The 14,856-nt window shown below is 35.5% G+C and overlaps 1 protein-coding gene and 1 pseudogene across 5 annotated transcripts in view; one reads left to right on the top strand and one right to left on the bottom strand.

The window, feature by feature from the left end:
- JMJD1C (jumonji domain containing 1C) overlaps positions 1–14,856 on the bottom strand; it is a 380,729-nt gene that overhangs the window by 279,713 nt on the left and 86,160 nt on the right. The window lies entirely within an intron of this gene.
- On the top strand, positions 1,103–14,727 carry LOC108387955 (probable ATP-dependent RNA helicase DDX5 pseudogene; annotated as a pseudogene).

Here is a 14,856-nt window from a genome sequence, read left to right as displayed (position 1 = left end):
TCTCAGTGCTGGGAAGATAGCAGTTACCAAAACAGGCAAAAGTCCTTTTCATCATGCTTAATCTTAATGCAGAACAATAAGAAAAGTCCTTAGTTTGATAGAAATTAGAAAAGGAGAATAGAACAGGACAGAAAATGTTGAGGAAGGATGGAAGGCAGTCAATTTTAGATAAGATAGAGAAAACCACAATAAGCAAAGCATACTGATATCTGAACAGAACCTGGGGGAGTGAGTCATGTGGATATCTTCGGGAAGAGCACTCGAGGCATAGAAACAAGTGCAAAGGCCACAAGGGAGGCTAATTACCTGGAATGTTAGAGGAACAGCAAAGAGGCCAATGGGCTGGAAAAGAAGAAATAAATCAGAGAGCAAGAGAAGATGAGGTCAAAGTGGGCTGATGGGGAGCAGCATATAATGTAGAACCTCTCAAGCCATGAATGAGGACTTTTTTAGCTCTCACTCTAAGTTTAGATGTCTTTGAAAGCATCTGATCATGGGAGTACCATGACTGCCCAATTGCTATAGGCTCTTTTATGGGTAAGAACTAGTTACTAGGCTAGTTAGATACCTATGTGTTGCTAGTAACTAGTTATGAGCCTACTAGAGTTAGTCAGAATCTACTAGAAAATCTAGGCAAAAGATGATGCTATCTCAGAATAGAATGGTAATAATGACGTGAAACGGTGGGATTCTGGATGTGTTTTGAAGGTAGGGCCAAAACAACTTTGCTGACAGTCTGGATATGGGACACAAGGGAAAGTTGTCAAGGACAACTTTAAAGGACCTGAACTAGAATGAGCTGCCATTTACTGGATGGTAAAACCTCAAAGCAGTGCAGATTTAGGGGACTAGTATCAGAGGCTCAGTTGCAGACAAGTTTGAGATGCCCATTAGATATCCAAGTGGAGACAATGAATATGATGTTCCAATATGAGTCTGAGGTTCAGAGAAAAGGTCCAAACTAGGATATAAATGTGGGAATCACTAACACACTGATGGTATTTAAGGTCACAGGAACAGATGTAGTGATGAAGTGTAAGAGTTTAGATATATTTTTTAAAAAAAGAGAGATCCAAGAAATGAGCCCTTAGTAGTTGTAGAAATGAGGAAAACTAGCAAAGACTACTTCAGAAAAAAGGTAAGAAAGTTAGGGAGGAAATAAGGTGAGCATAAGGTACTAGAAGCAAAATATTTGATGGAAGAGCAGGAACAAATCATATTAAATGCTACTGATAGGACAAGTAAGATGAGGGCTGAGAAATGACAATTGCTTTAGAAAGGATCAGACCATTTATGACCTCCATCACAGCAGTTTTGTTGGGAGTAATAATGGAGGCAAAAGCTTGCTAAAGTATGTTCAACAGAGAGCAGAAGCCAAGAAACTGGGGAGAGTTTGGATAATGTCAAACACTTTATATGTCAAAGGACCAAAGATACAACAGGAGATCACTACCCTGACAAAACAGGGATTCCAATTTCCTTGCAATCAATCAGCAGAAAATTCCTTCCTATGCAAGACAGTGTTTTTTGTTCTTGCTGTTGTTTTTATTTTATTCATGCTTCAGGTTATTTGTAAGGGATTGTTATAACTTTAGAGACAAAATATTTATAAGCATTTCAGAAACAGAGAAACAAAAGCTACAATCAACTTTTAAGTAAAAATCAATCTTCCCAATAGATTCAACAAAAATAGGGCACTCTAAGTGTTAATGGTCACATTTTTAACAAACAAGTTTCTCAAGTTTGATCTTACACAGAGTCTCCCAAAGAGTATAGAACATCACAAAAGCACTCAAAGGTTTATAGCTTCCCTGACCTCAACTCAGTTCTTCCCCATGTTCCCACATTATTTCTACAAAGCTTCTTAGAAACCTCTTTATCACCAGAGTAAAAAGCAACCAATGGTAACTGGAAGACTTTGGAACAGACATATAATTTTAAAGGGTACAAAATGGCCTGGGTTTAGATACCCTCCCCCTTTTATTCCTGTTACTAAAATCAACAAATTTCTGACCTCTTTAATTTCTGTTTGCACTACTAAGTGAATAAATTTCACTAAGCCTGTACACTTTCTCTCCAACATTCAGAGCACTCTAACTTTAACATGAATCATAATATTCCACATTATTTAAATGGACAGAAATAACAAAGGTATTACTTTAAAATCTGAAGAGACATCTTTTTTCCTATAGCTGCATAACTACTATCACAGCTAGAATGAGACAATTAGTGTAAGTGCACCTAATTTTGATATGTCAAGTATGGAGAAAGATGGAAGGGGAAAAACACTTTTGTTTTTGTTTTTAATCACAATAAAAAAAGCTCACTTGGAAGATAATAAGATAAAAATTAGGATTTTTAAATGTATCCATTGTTTATTTTGTCAGTCAAAACTACCTAAACAAAACAAAAAACTTCCTTGAAACCAAATCTAAATAAAAGTTTTGGGAAAACCTGGATTAGTTTGTCCTATGTAAAAAATAAAAAAGACCAGACAATAAATTAGAATCTATTAACTTACATTCCTTTCATTCTTTTTGCATTTTTGTAATTTAGTAAAACTGAACATTTTCCTCATACATTTTTAAATTTCACAAGTAAGTGCCTCAGTTAAGAATCCACAAAGTGATAGGAGGGGGAAAAGATGGTGAAGTAGGAAGGCAAGGTGGAAATCTCCTCCTGCGGACACACCAAGGAAATAACTACAGCAAATACAACTAACTCTGAAAATGACCTGAAGACAGCAGAACAGACTACAAACACCTGGTGAAGAAGTGAAGACTACACTGAGAAGGGTAAACTGGCAGAACCATGACTGACCAGAACCCAAACCCATCCCCCGTCCCAACCCGCAAGCAAGAGGGAGAGAAGCAGGGAGGGGGTAAGCACACAGGGCAACACCAAGACATATAGTAACTAAAATGGCAAAGATTAAAGATAAAGAGAGAATCTTAAAAGCAGCAAGAGGCAGACAGTTACTTATCTCTGAGGAAAACTAGAAGGATATCAAATTTCTCAGCAGAAACTTTACAGACCAGAGGGAGTGGCATGAAATAGTTAATGTATTGAAAGGAAAGAACCTACAACCAGGAATCCTCTACCAGCAAGGTTATCAATCAGAATTGAAGGTCAGACTATAAGATTCCCAGATAAATAAAAGGTAAAAGAATTCACCACCACTAAACCAGATTTACAGATGTTAAAAGGACTTCTGGAGATGTAAATGTTCTTAAACCTAAATAAGTGAAAATAAATTACAGTAAAAATAGTATACCAATTACTTACCAAGTAAGTATGAAATTTTAAAAAAAACTAAAACTAAGTTAAATCAATGATATACAAAACCAGTCAAGGAATAAACAAAAGATGTAGACTATGATATCTTAAAGTGTAGAGGAGGAAGAAGAAAAAAGAGGTACTTTTAGAATGTACCTCTTTTTTTTTTGAAACGTAGAGACCACCAACTTTAAATGGACCATTATATATTTGGGAAACTAACTATGAACATTATGGAAACCAAAATCCTGAAGCCTATAACATATACATAAAAAATTTTTTAAAAAGCAATCAAAGCATAACACTAAGAAAACCATCAAATAACAAGAAGAGTATAAGAGATTAAGAAAGGTACAGAGAGGGACTACAAAAACAACCAGGAAACAAAAAATGGCAATAAGTACATACCTATCAAACATTACTTTAAATGTAAATGGACTAAATGCACAAACAATATAGGGTGGCAGAATGGCTAAGCAAGACCCATCTATATTCCTACAAAAAACTCATTTCAGACCTAAAGAGATAGACTGAAGGGATGGAAAAAGATATTTCATGCAAATAATAGGGAGAAAAAAGCAGGAGTAACAGTACTTATATCAGACAAAATGGACTTCAAAACAAAAAAAAGTAACGAGACAAAGAAGGTCACATAACATAATAATGAGATAATTCCAACAATAGGATATAACAATTTTAAGTATCTTGTCACCCAAAATAGGAACACCTAAATATTTGAAATTAATACTAACAGACCTAAAGGGGGAAATAGACAGCAGCACAATCATATTAGGAGACTTAAAAACCCCACTTACATCAATGTACAGATCATCCAGACAGAAAAAAAGGAAAAAGCAGCACTGAATGGCACATTAGACCACACAGACTTAATAGAACATTGCACTGAAGAGCAGCAGGATACTCATTTTCCTCAAGTGCACATAGAATGTTCTCCAGAATAGATCACATATTAGTACACAAAAAGAGCCTTAATAAATTAAAAAACACTGAAATTGTATCAAGCATCTTTTCAGACCACAATGGTGTGAAACTATAAATCACTTAAATGAAAACAAAAAAAAAACTTACAAATACATGGAAGCTATACAGCATGTCTCTAAATAATCAATGAAACAATGAACAAATCAAAGAGAAAATCATACATGGAGACAAATGAAAACAGAAACACAACAGTTCAAAATATGTGAGATGCAACAAAACTAGTTCTAAGAGGGAAGTGCATAGCAATACAGGCCTACTTCAAGAAACAAGAACAGTCCCTAATAAACAATCTAACTTTGTAACTAAAGGAACTACAAAAACAATAACAAAGAAAGCCCAAAGTTATTGGGAGGGACATAATAAATACCAGAGCAGAAATAAATATAATAGAAAATATGACAACAGTAGGAAAAAAAAAATCAAAGAAACCAAGAGCTGGCTCTGTGAGAAGATAAACAAAATAGACATTTAGTCAGACTTAGCAAAAAAAAAAAAAAAAAAAGAGGATATAAATAATAAGAAATGAAAAGAAACTACAATTGACACAACAGAAACTCAATTAATTACGAGAGAATTCTATGAGAAATTATATACTAATAAACTGAACAACACAGAAGAATTGGACAAATTCCTAAAACATACAATCTTACAAAGACAAACCAGAAACAGAAAATTTGAACAAACCAAATAATAATGAAGTTGAACTGGTAATCAAAAAACTCAACAAACAAAAGCACAGGAAAGATAGTTTCACAGGTGAATTCTACCAAACACTACGCCAAAAAATAGAAGAAGGAATACTTCCAAACTCACACTATGAGACCAGCATCACTCTAATCCCAAAACCAAAAGACACTACAAAAAAAGAAAACTCACTATTATGCCTGATGAACATAAATGCAAAAATCCTCAAGAAAATATTAGCAAACCAAATTCAAAAAGACATCAAAAGGATCATCCATCATGACCAAGTGGGATTTATTCCAGGGATGTAAAGATGATACAGTATCTGCAAATCAGTGTGATATACCACGTTAACATAACGATTAAAAACCATATGATCACCTCAATAGATGCTGAAAAAGCATTTAACAAAATTCAATGTGAATTCATGATAAAAACTGTCAAAGTGGATATAGAGGGAATATACCTCAATATAGTAAAGGCCATATATGACACATTCTCAGGTTAAAATTGTACTACGTGGCAAAAAGCTGAGAGTGCTTCCTCTAAGATCAGGAACAAGACAAGGATACCCACTCTCATCACTTTTATTCAATGTAATATTGGAAATCCTAGCCATGGTAATCAGGTAAGAAAAAGAAATAAAAGTCATCCAAAACTGGTAAGGAAGAAGTAAAACTGTCACCATTTGCAGATGATATACTACATATAGAAAACCCTAAAGACTCCACCAAAAAACTATTAGAATGAATGAATTCAGTAAACTTGCAAGACATAAAATCAATATACAGAAATCTGTTGCATTTCAATATACCAATAACAATCAGAAAGAGCAATCAAGAAAACAATTCTATTTATATTTGCATAAAAAAATTAACTAGAATAAACCTAACCAAGGAGGTGAAAGACCTATACTCTGAAAACTATACAACACTGATGAAAGAAACTAAAGAAGACACAGACAAAATGGAAATCTATCCCCATGCTTATGGATAGGTAGAATGAATATTGGCAAAATGGCCATTCTGCCCAAAGCAATTTACAGATTGAATATAATTCCCATCAAAATACCACTGGCTTTTTCAATGAACTAGAGCAAATAATCCTAACATTTATATGGAACCGCAAAAGACGCCGAAAGTCAAAGCAATCCTGAGAAAAGATCAAAGCTAGGGGTATTACACTCCCTAGCTTCAAACTGTATTACAAAGTTACAGTAATCCAAACAGTATGGTACTGGCACAAAAACAGACCCATGTATCAATGAAAGGAATAAAGTCTAGATATAAATCCCACACATAAATGGTCATTAATATATGAAAAAGGAGCCATGAATATACCATGGGGAGAAGACAGTCTCTTCAATAACTGGTGTTGGGAGAACTGGACAGCTACATTCAAGAAAATGAAACTGGATTATTGTCTCACTCCATACACAAAGTAAACTCAAAATGGATTAAAGACCTAAATGTAAGACAAGAAACCATAAAACTCTTAGAAGAAAACAGGCAGGAATCTCTTGAACATCAGCATGAGTAATTTTTTTCTGGGCACATCTCCCAGGGCAAAAGAAACAAAAAGAAAAATAAACAAGTGGGATTACATCAAACTAAAAAACTTCTTGTACAGAAAAGGAAACCATCAATAAAACAAAAAGGCAACCTACTGAATTGGAGAATATATTTGCAAAAGATATATCCCACAAGGGGCTATTATCCAAAACACATGAAGAACTCAACACCAAACGACATACAATGGAGGGATTTAAGAGTAGACTAGAACATGCAGAGGAGACAGTAAATGAAGTGGAAATTAGAGAACAGAAAAACAAAGAAGCTAAGGAACAGAGAGGAAAAAGGATCACTAGAAATGAAAGAATGGTAAGAGAGCTATGTGACCAATCCAAACAAAACATTATTTGCAGAAGGAGAAGAGAAAGACAAAGGGTAAGTCTCTTTGAGGAAATAATTCCTGAAAACTTCCCCCTATCTAAGGAAGGAAACAGATGCTCAGGTCATGGAAGTACAGAGATCCCCTAACAAAAGGAATGCCAGGAAGACAATACCAAGATACACATAATTAAATTGGCAAAAGATCAAGGATAAGGAGAGAGTGTTGAAAGCAGCCAGTGAGAGAAAAAAAAGATTACTTACAAAGGAAATCCCATCAGGCTATCAGCAGACTTCTCAGATGAAAATCTACAGGCCAGGAGGGAGTGGTATGATATACTGAAAGTCCTGAAACAGAAGGACCTCCAGCCAAGAATCCTCTACCTGAGAAGATTATAATTTAAATTTGAAGCAGGTATTAAACAATTTTCCAGATAAACAAAAGTTGAAGAAATTTGCCACCACTAAGCCAGCCCTACAGGATTATGTTAAAGATACTGCTACAGATGGAAATGACCCTAAGGCTAAATAGCTTTCAACAGTGAAAATAAACCCACTTTGTAAAGGTAGTAGACCAACTACCTACCAAGCAAGTAGGAAATGAGAACAAAACAAAAGAAGGAAAATCAACTATATACAAAATCAGTGAAGGGTTACACACAAAGTGCAGTTTATGACATCCAATACAAGAATTATGAAGGAGGAAGAAGAAGAAAAAAAGCTTTAAGTCATGTTTGAAATAGAGTAATCAGCAATTTAAGATAGACTAATATGACTCTAATATATAGTAAGGGAGCTATCCTTAAACCTTTGGTAACCACAAAACTAAAGCCTACAATAAATACACACGCACACACAAAATAAATTTAAAAAAAAGAAAAATCCAATTACAACACTAAAGAAAACCATCAATAACAAGAGAAGAGAATAAGAGAGGAAGGAACAGAGAGGAGCTATAAAAAACAGACAGAAAACAATAAAATGTCCATTAGTACGTATTTATCAATAATCACCTTAAATGTAAATGGAATGAACACACCAATGGAAAGACAAAGAGTGGCAGAATGGATAAGGAAACAAGACCCATCCATATGGTGCCTACAAGAGTCTCATTTCAGATCCAAAGACATACACTGACAAAAAGTGAAGGGATGGACAAAGACATTACATGAAAATAGGGAGAAAAAAGCAGGAGTAGCAGTACTTATATCAGACAAAATTGATTTCAAAACAAAGAAAGTAACAAGATCACAGCAATCACAACAGAAGTTGATCACTGGGACTATTGAACCACTCTGATGTACATATGAAACCAACATAAGATTGTATATTAACAATACTTTACTATAACAGAACGGCAATTTTTACAAACTTTTTTTAAAGGGCTCATCTTAAAAAAATATATAATGAGATAACGCCTCACATCAGTCAGAATGGCTACTATTGAAGACAGGAAATAACAAATGTTGGCGAGAATGTGGAGAAAAGGAAAACCCTCTGACACTGTTAGTGGGAATGTCAATTAGTGCAGCGACTATGCCAAGAACGGAGGTTTTTAAAAAAACTAAAAATAGAAATACCATATAACCCAAAAATTCCACTTCTGGGAATTTACCCAAAGAAAATAAAATCAATGATTCAGAGACACATGCAATTGCTATGTTTATTGCAGCATTATTTACAATAACAAAGATATGGAAGCAACCAAAGTGTCCATCAACAGATGGATATAGATGATGTACATATATACAATGAAACTGAAAAAGAAAAAAAATCTTGGTATTTACAACAACATGGATGGCCGTAAAGGGTATTACACTGAGTGAAAGAAGTCAAGCAAGACAAATGCCATTATGATTACACTTCTGTGCAATCTAAAAAAAACAAAACAAAACTGAAATAGACTCACAGACATTGATAACTGTCTGGTGGTTACCAAGGGGAGAGGTTGGGGGTGTGTGTAAAATAGGTGGAAGGGATAAAAAGTCACAAAATCTCAGTTTATAATATAAATTAGTCACAGTGATAAAAGTACATCACAGAGAATATAATCAATAATAATGTGATGGATCTTTCTATGTTGACAGTAACTACATTAGTTGGGGTGAGCACTTAATGATGTAGATAACTGTTGAATCACTATGTTACATATTTGAAACCAATATAATATTGTGTATTACCTATAGTTCAATAAAAATCAATTTCTTGAGTTATAATTTGCATACAATACCCATTTTAAGTGTACAGCTCAATGAGTTTGACAAATGTATGCACCATGAAACCATCACTCCAATGAATATACAGGTAATTTCTACCACCTAGTAGTATACTGGTAAATATTTAATAGTAGACTCTGGAAAAAAAATGTTATACTTAAACATCTACCGACTTAACAAATATTTTAACGTATTAGAAGTATTACACATTTTACTGATATAAAGCATGTTTATTACATAATTTTAATTTTTTTATTTTGACATCATTAATGTACAATTACTTAACAACATTATGGTTACTAGACTGCCCCCATTATCAAGACATACCCCATTACAGTCACTGTCCATCAGTGTACTAAGATGCTTAGAATCATTACTTGTCTTCTCTGTATATACTGCCTTTCCCGTGTCCCATCCCCCTCATTATGTGTGCTAATCGTATTACATAATTTTTAAGTAATAAAACAGATGGAATTCTTTATTACTATAAAATTTTTTCACTGACTTTTGTCACTCTATATCTGTAGCCAACCAATGGTTATAACTAAGTAGTACGGCTCTGACATAACTGTTGTTTGCTACTTCCATTTACTTTAAGGAAAAGACAGAACTAAAACAAGAAAAAAATGCTTAACCCTATCTACTGGCGGACTGCAATAAACACAAGATAAAAAAGGTTGAAAATCACTGACTTTAGTTCTTCTAAGGTTCCATTGATCATAAAAAATTACATATCTGGAGCACATTTGCTTAATCTCTTGCAGGAATATTCTCAAGTATTACTTTATGATTATACCTTTGATCCTTAATTACTAAGAAAGAGTTCTTCATTTGCTATAATATCTTTACTAATAGTTGCATGCTACTTAATACTACCTTTGTAGGAGTAATTTTAAATTTTTTTGTCAGGAAAAGTTTCATTTAAGAGTGCTATACTTCCTTTTCCCTAAAAAATAACTGCATAACCTAATTTTTTTGACCTGATAAATCATTATAAAGAAAACTGATAAAAATCAAAGCTGCTCTGTAAGTGAAGGGGTCAAGGACCAGAATTTAGTACCCTAGGGATTCTTCCTTTTCTCCTATACCCTCTAGCCATTCTCTTTTCCAAAAAACTTCAGAAAGCAATCCAAAAAGCTAGTAAGGCTTAGTGAAAATCACTTTGAAAATTAATGATATGTTTTAGCTCTTTTTATAAACATATTTACCTTCTTCCTTTTTAAAAGCTTTAACTTTATATTTCAGTAGGAATTAATCATTATTTCCATAAATATGTATGATGTTCAAAAACCATTATGGAAAGATGGGACACAAATATTCTGTACCCACATACATTATTTATTCCCTTTATTCAGATTAACATCATAAAGTAAAATGGTTCCCATTAAAATAATTCACTTTGGTATTAAAATATCCTAAGAGACTTTGAAAGTTAAGGCAACAAAACACTTTTGGAAATAAAATTGGAGAAACACTCTAATACTACATGATCAATATAGTTTCATCAATGCAGTTTTGAAAAAAAAATAGTATGGTGCTATTCAAGATATTGTTGAACAGCTTACCAACTTTAAATTGTTTCACAGTTTAAATACCTTACCTAGTACTGTATAGCCTTGATGCTAAGACTCAAAGTAATAACAATTCTGGGCAGAAATACTGTATTAAATATACATAAAGTCATTTTACGTTAATGCATAAATGGCAATGCATAACTTTATCCATATGTTAACATACTGCTTTCTTCTTTGATAGTTCTCTGAGCCTCAGGATGTTTTCTGAATCTTAAACTCTTAATTTTGACAGATGGATCAGATGTTTCAGCTGGTGACAGTCTTAGAATATTCATTAATCATACAGACCTAGGAAGCTTTGAAAAATTCTAAAATTTCTTCAAGGAATGACTCAATTTCTGCTACATGTTCTACTGTTTCTCCCTTCGCTGGTATGAGACAGAAAATCTATGTTTAAATAATTTTTGGTGGGCGGGGACAGCCACGTGACAAAGCCAGGATCCGCCTTCCCGCCCCTTTCGGTTCTGGGCCTGAGGGCTCTTTGGAGACGTAAACATATCCAAGTAGGCAGAGTGGGTTGGCCTCTCTGCCATTTTATCGCATGGACTGTCTCTGGAATAGGGTGGGGTAGCTTCCTTGAGGTGTGGAAACACGAGAAAAAAGGTGAAGTCAAGAGAGTGCTGGCTGAATCATCCAGGTGGTGGATGGGTCCACCCACCCTTAAAAGGGATGAAAAACGGGCAACTCTGGGTGAGAGGCCGCGGGGGCTGGGGGTAGGGACGAGAACATGGCAGATTCCGGAACGGGGGCGGACACTGTGGCCTCTGCGCAGGGGTGAGGTGATTAGGTCATAGAGCGGCACCCAGCATTCTCCGCTGAAGCGGCGGCAGTCTAGGCTACAAAAATAGCTGCCAGGACGCGGACCGCACCTCATTCATTTCCACCGGCCTCTTGCTGAGCAGCTCCAGGGCCTGTCATCGTCGTCCCTCCGCTGCAGCCATCCCCGCAAGGCTTCGCTGTCACCAAAGCCACCTCTGGCACCTTGTCGCACCCAATTCTCTCAACTTCATTCCCCACCAGCCACAACCATTGACGCCATGTTGGGTTATCTGAGTGACAGACTGCAGCCGGGATTGAAGGTTTGGTGCACCTCTATTTGGAGAAATCAGGGCAGGGCCCCTATCTGGAAAGAAGTTTGCAAATCCTGGGGAGAAACTAGTTAAGAAGTGGAATCTTGATGAGCTGTCCAAATTTTAGAAGAATTTTTATGAAGAACTCCCTGATTTGGCTAGGCACACAGCACAAGAGGTGGAGACATACAGAAGTAGCAAGGAAATTACAGTTAGAGGGCACAACTGTCCAAAGCCAGTTCTGAATTTTTATGAAGGAAACTTCCCTGCAAACGTCATGGATGTGATTGCAAGACAGAATTTTACTGAACCCACTGCTATTTAAGCTCAGGGATGGCCAGTTGCTCTAAGTGGATTGGATATGGTTGGAGTAGCACAGACTGGATCTGGGAAATCTCTGTCTTATTTGCTTCCTGCCACTGTCCATATCAATCATTGGCCATTCCTAAAGAAAGGTGATGGGCCTATCTGCTTGATGCTGGCACCAACCCGGGAATTGGCCCTACAGGTACAGCAAGTAGCTGCTGAGTACCACAGAGCATGACTCTTGAAGTCCACTTGCATCTATGGTGGTGCTCCCAAGGCACCACAGATTTGTGATTTGGAGAGAGGTATGGAAATCTGTACTGCAACACCTGGAAGGCTTATTGACTTCTGAGAGTGTGAGAAAACCAATTTGAGAAGAATCACCTACCTTGTTCTTGATGAATCAGACAGAATGCTTAATACAGGCTTTGAACCCCAAATAAGGAAGATTGTGGATCAGATAAGACCTGATAGGCAAACCTAATGTGGAGTGCAACTTGGTCAAAAGAAGTTAGACAGTTTGCTGAAGATTTCCTGAAATAATCTTCATATAATGTTCATATAAACATTGGTGCACTAGAACTGAGTGCAAACCACAACATTCTCCAGATTGTGGCTGTGTATCATGATGTAGAAAAGGATGAAAAATTTATTTGTCTAATGGAAGAGATCATGAGTGAGAAGGAAAATAGAACCACTGTTTTTGTTGAAACCAAACGATGTGATAAACTCACTAGAAAAATGGGGCGAGATGGGTGGCCTGCCATGGGTATCCATGGTGACAAGAGTCAACAGGAATGAGACTGGGCTCTAAATGAATTCAAACACAGAAAAGCTCCTATTCTGATTGCTACAAATGTAGCTTGTAGAGGGCTAGATGTGGAAGATGTGAAATTTGTCGTTAATTATGACTACACTAACTCCTCAGAGGATTATATTCATCAAATTGGAAGAACTGCTTGCAGTATCAAAACAGGCACAGCACACACTTTCTTTACACCTAATAATATAAAGCAAGTGATCAACCTTATCTCTGGGTTTCATGAAGCTAATCAAGCAATTAATCCCAAGTTTGCCTCAGTTGGTCAAAGACAGAGGTTCAGGTCATTCCAGGGGTAGAGGCATGAAGGATGACCTTCAGGACAGATACTCTGCGGGCAAAAGGGGTGGATTTAATACCTTTAGAGGCAGGGAAAATTAAGACAGGGATTACTCTAGTTTGCTAAAGAGAGATTCTGTGGCAAAACCTCAGAATGGTGTTTCCAGTGCTGCAAATTACACCAATGGGAGCTTTAGAAGTAATTTTGTGTCTGCTGGTATACAGACCAGTTTTAGGATTGGTAACCCAACAGGGACTTACCAGAATGGTTATGATAGCCCTCAGCAATATGGAAGTAATGTTCCAAATATGCACAATGGTATGAACCAACAGGCATATGCATATCCTGTACTGCAGCTGCGCCTATGATTGGTTATCCAATGCAACAGGATATTCTCATTAAGACTTTAGAGGTATGTGTAAATGTCTGTTTTTCATAAATGCTCTTTATATTGTGTGTTACCAGACAAAATAGTTATTTAAGAAACACGGGAAATGCAGAAATACCTGCAGTACTGCAGTAATTATGGTGCACTTTTTCACTAAAGTTGGATATTTCTCTACATTCTTGGAACAATTTTTAGGGTTTTTTTTTTTGTACTAGAAAATGCAGGCACTGTTTTCACATAAGTAAATGTACAGTGATTTGAAATACAATAAATGAAGGCAATGCATGGCCTTACAATAAAAACATCTGAAGACTGAAAAAATAAATAAATAAATAATTTTCATGGCAATACAGCAACACTTAAAACACTAGAAAACATTTTAAATTATGAAAAAACAAATTCCACTTAAAATTTAAATACCTGTTATGATACCAACATAAATAATTACAAGTAGGGAGACAACTAGATGAACAGAAAACTTCACAGGTTTTTCAGGAAAACTGAACCCACTCAAGAGGTTAAAGTAAAAACTTTTCACAGTAAAACTAAGATGTTATTTGTCTTTTCTACTCTTATTGTCTTATCAACGTGCAGTTTTCTACCTTCTATACGTAGTATGGTAACACTGCTTTGACAGGTAATGGAATGTCTGCTTGTATGCCCAACTTCTCAGCTTTTTAAATATAGTAAACAAATTTCAATAGGTAAACCCACAAACATCAAAGCTCTATGGGATTCTCAATTTTTAAGAGCTTAGAGGGGTACTAAGAAAGTTCTATGAAACTAAGGTCTCATGTTTGCAAGGAGACTACTGACAGTATATTGCCACTTGATAGTCTGCCCAGTAGTAAACAAGTAGCTCTTGACATGAACTGTATGTAACTGTGTCTTAATTTCAGAAACATTAAAATGTGGAAAATGTATATCTTAAAATAAAAAAAAAAGTAGTATTTCCAGGTTCACAAATACTGCATAAAATGCTGTTAAATTGGATTTTGCCTTTTATGAACAGAAATGGAATAACTGATACTTTATACCATTTGATTCATTAAGAATCCTTTCTCATTTGATTCAGTTCAAGGAACAAGCAATACCCTTTTTAACAGAGGATGTGTCTAACATCAGACATCAGAAACGCTTTATCAGCAAATGAAATTTAAAAGAAAGCAGGAAATGCATTTTATGATTCCATAAACAGCTACTTATGTTTTTTAAATTCCAACAAAAGACTTTCACTAACACCATAACAGTTTGCATAGGTGATTGGTGAATTTTAAATTTCAAGACATAGTGGCAATTAAGCAGGTCTGAACATTGAAGAATGGAGTTTGGACTTCATCAGATAAGCCAA

Source organism: Manis javanica, chromosome 7, assembly GCF_040802235.1.
Source record: "Manis javanica isolate MJ-LG chromosome 7, MJ_LKY, whole genome shotgun sequence".
Taxonomy (NCBI): Eukaryota; Metazoa; Chordata; class Mammalia; order Pholidota; family Manidae; genus Manis; species Manis javanica.
Note: the sequence above shows the minus strand (reverse complement) of the source record. Positions and strands in the feature narration are given on the sequence as shown.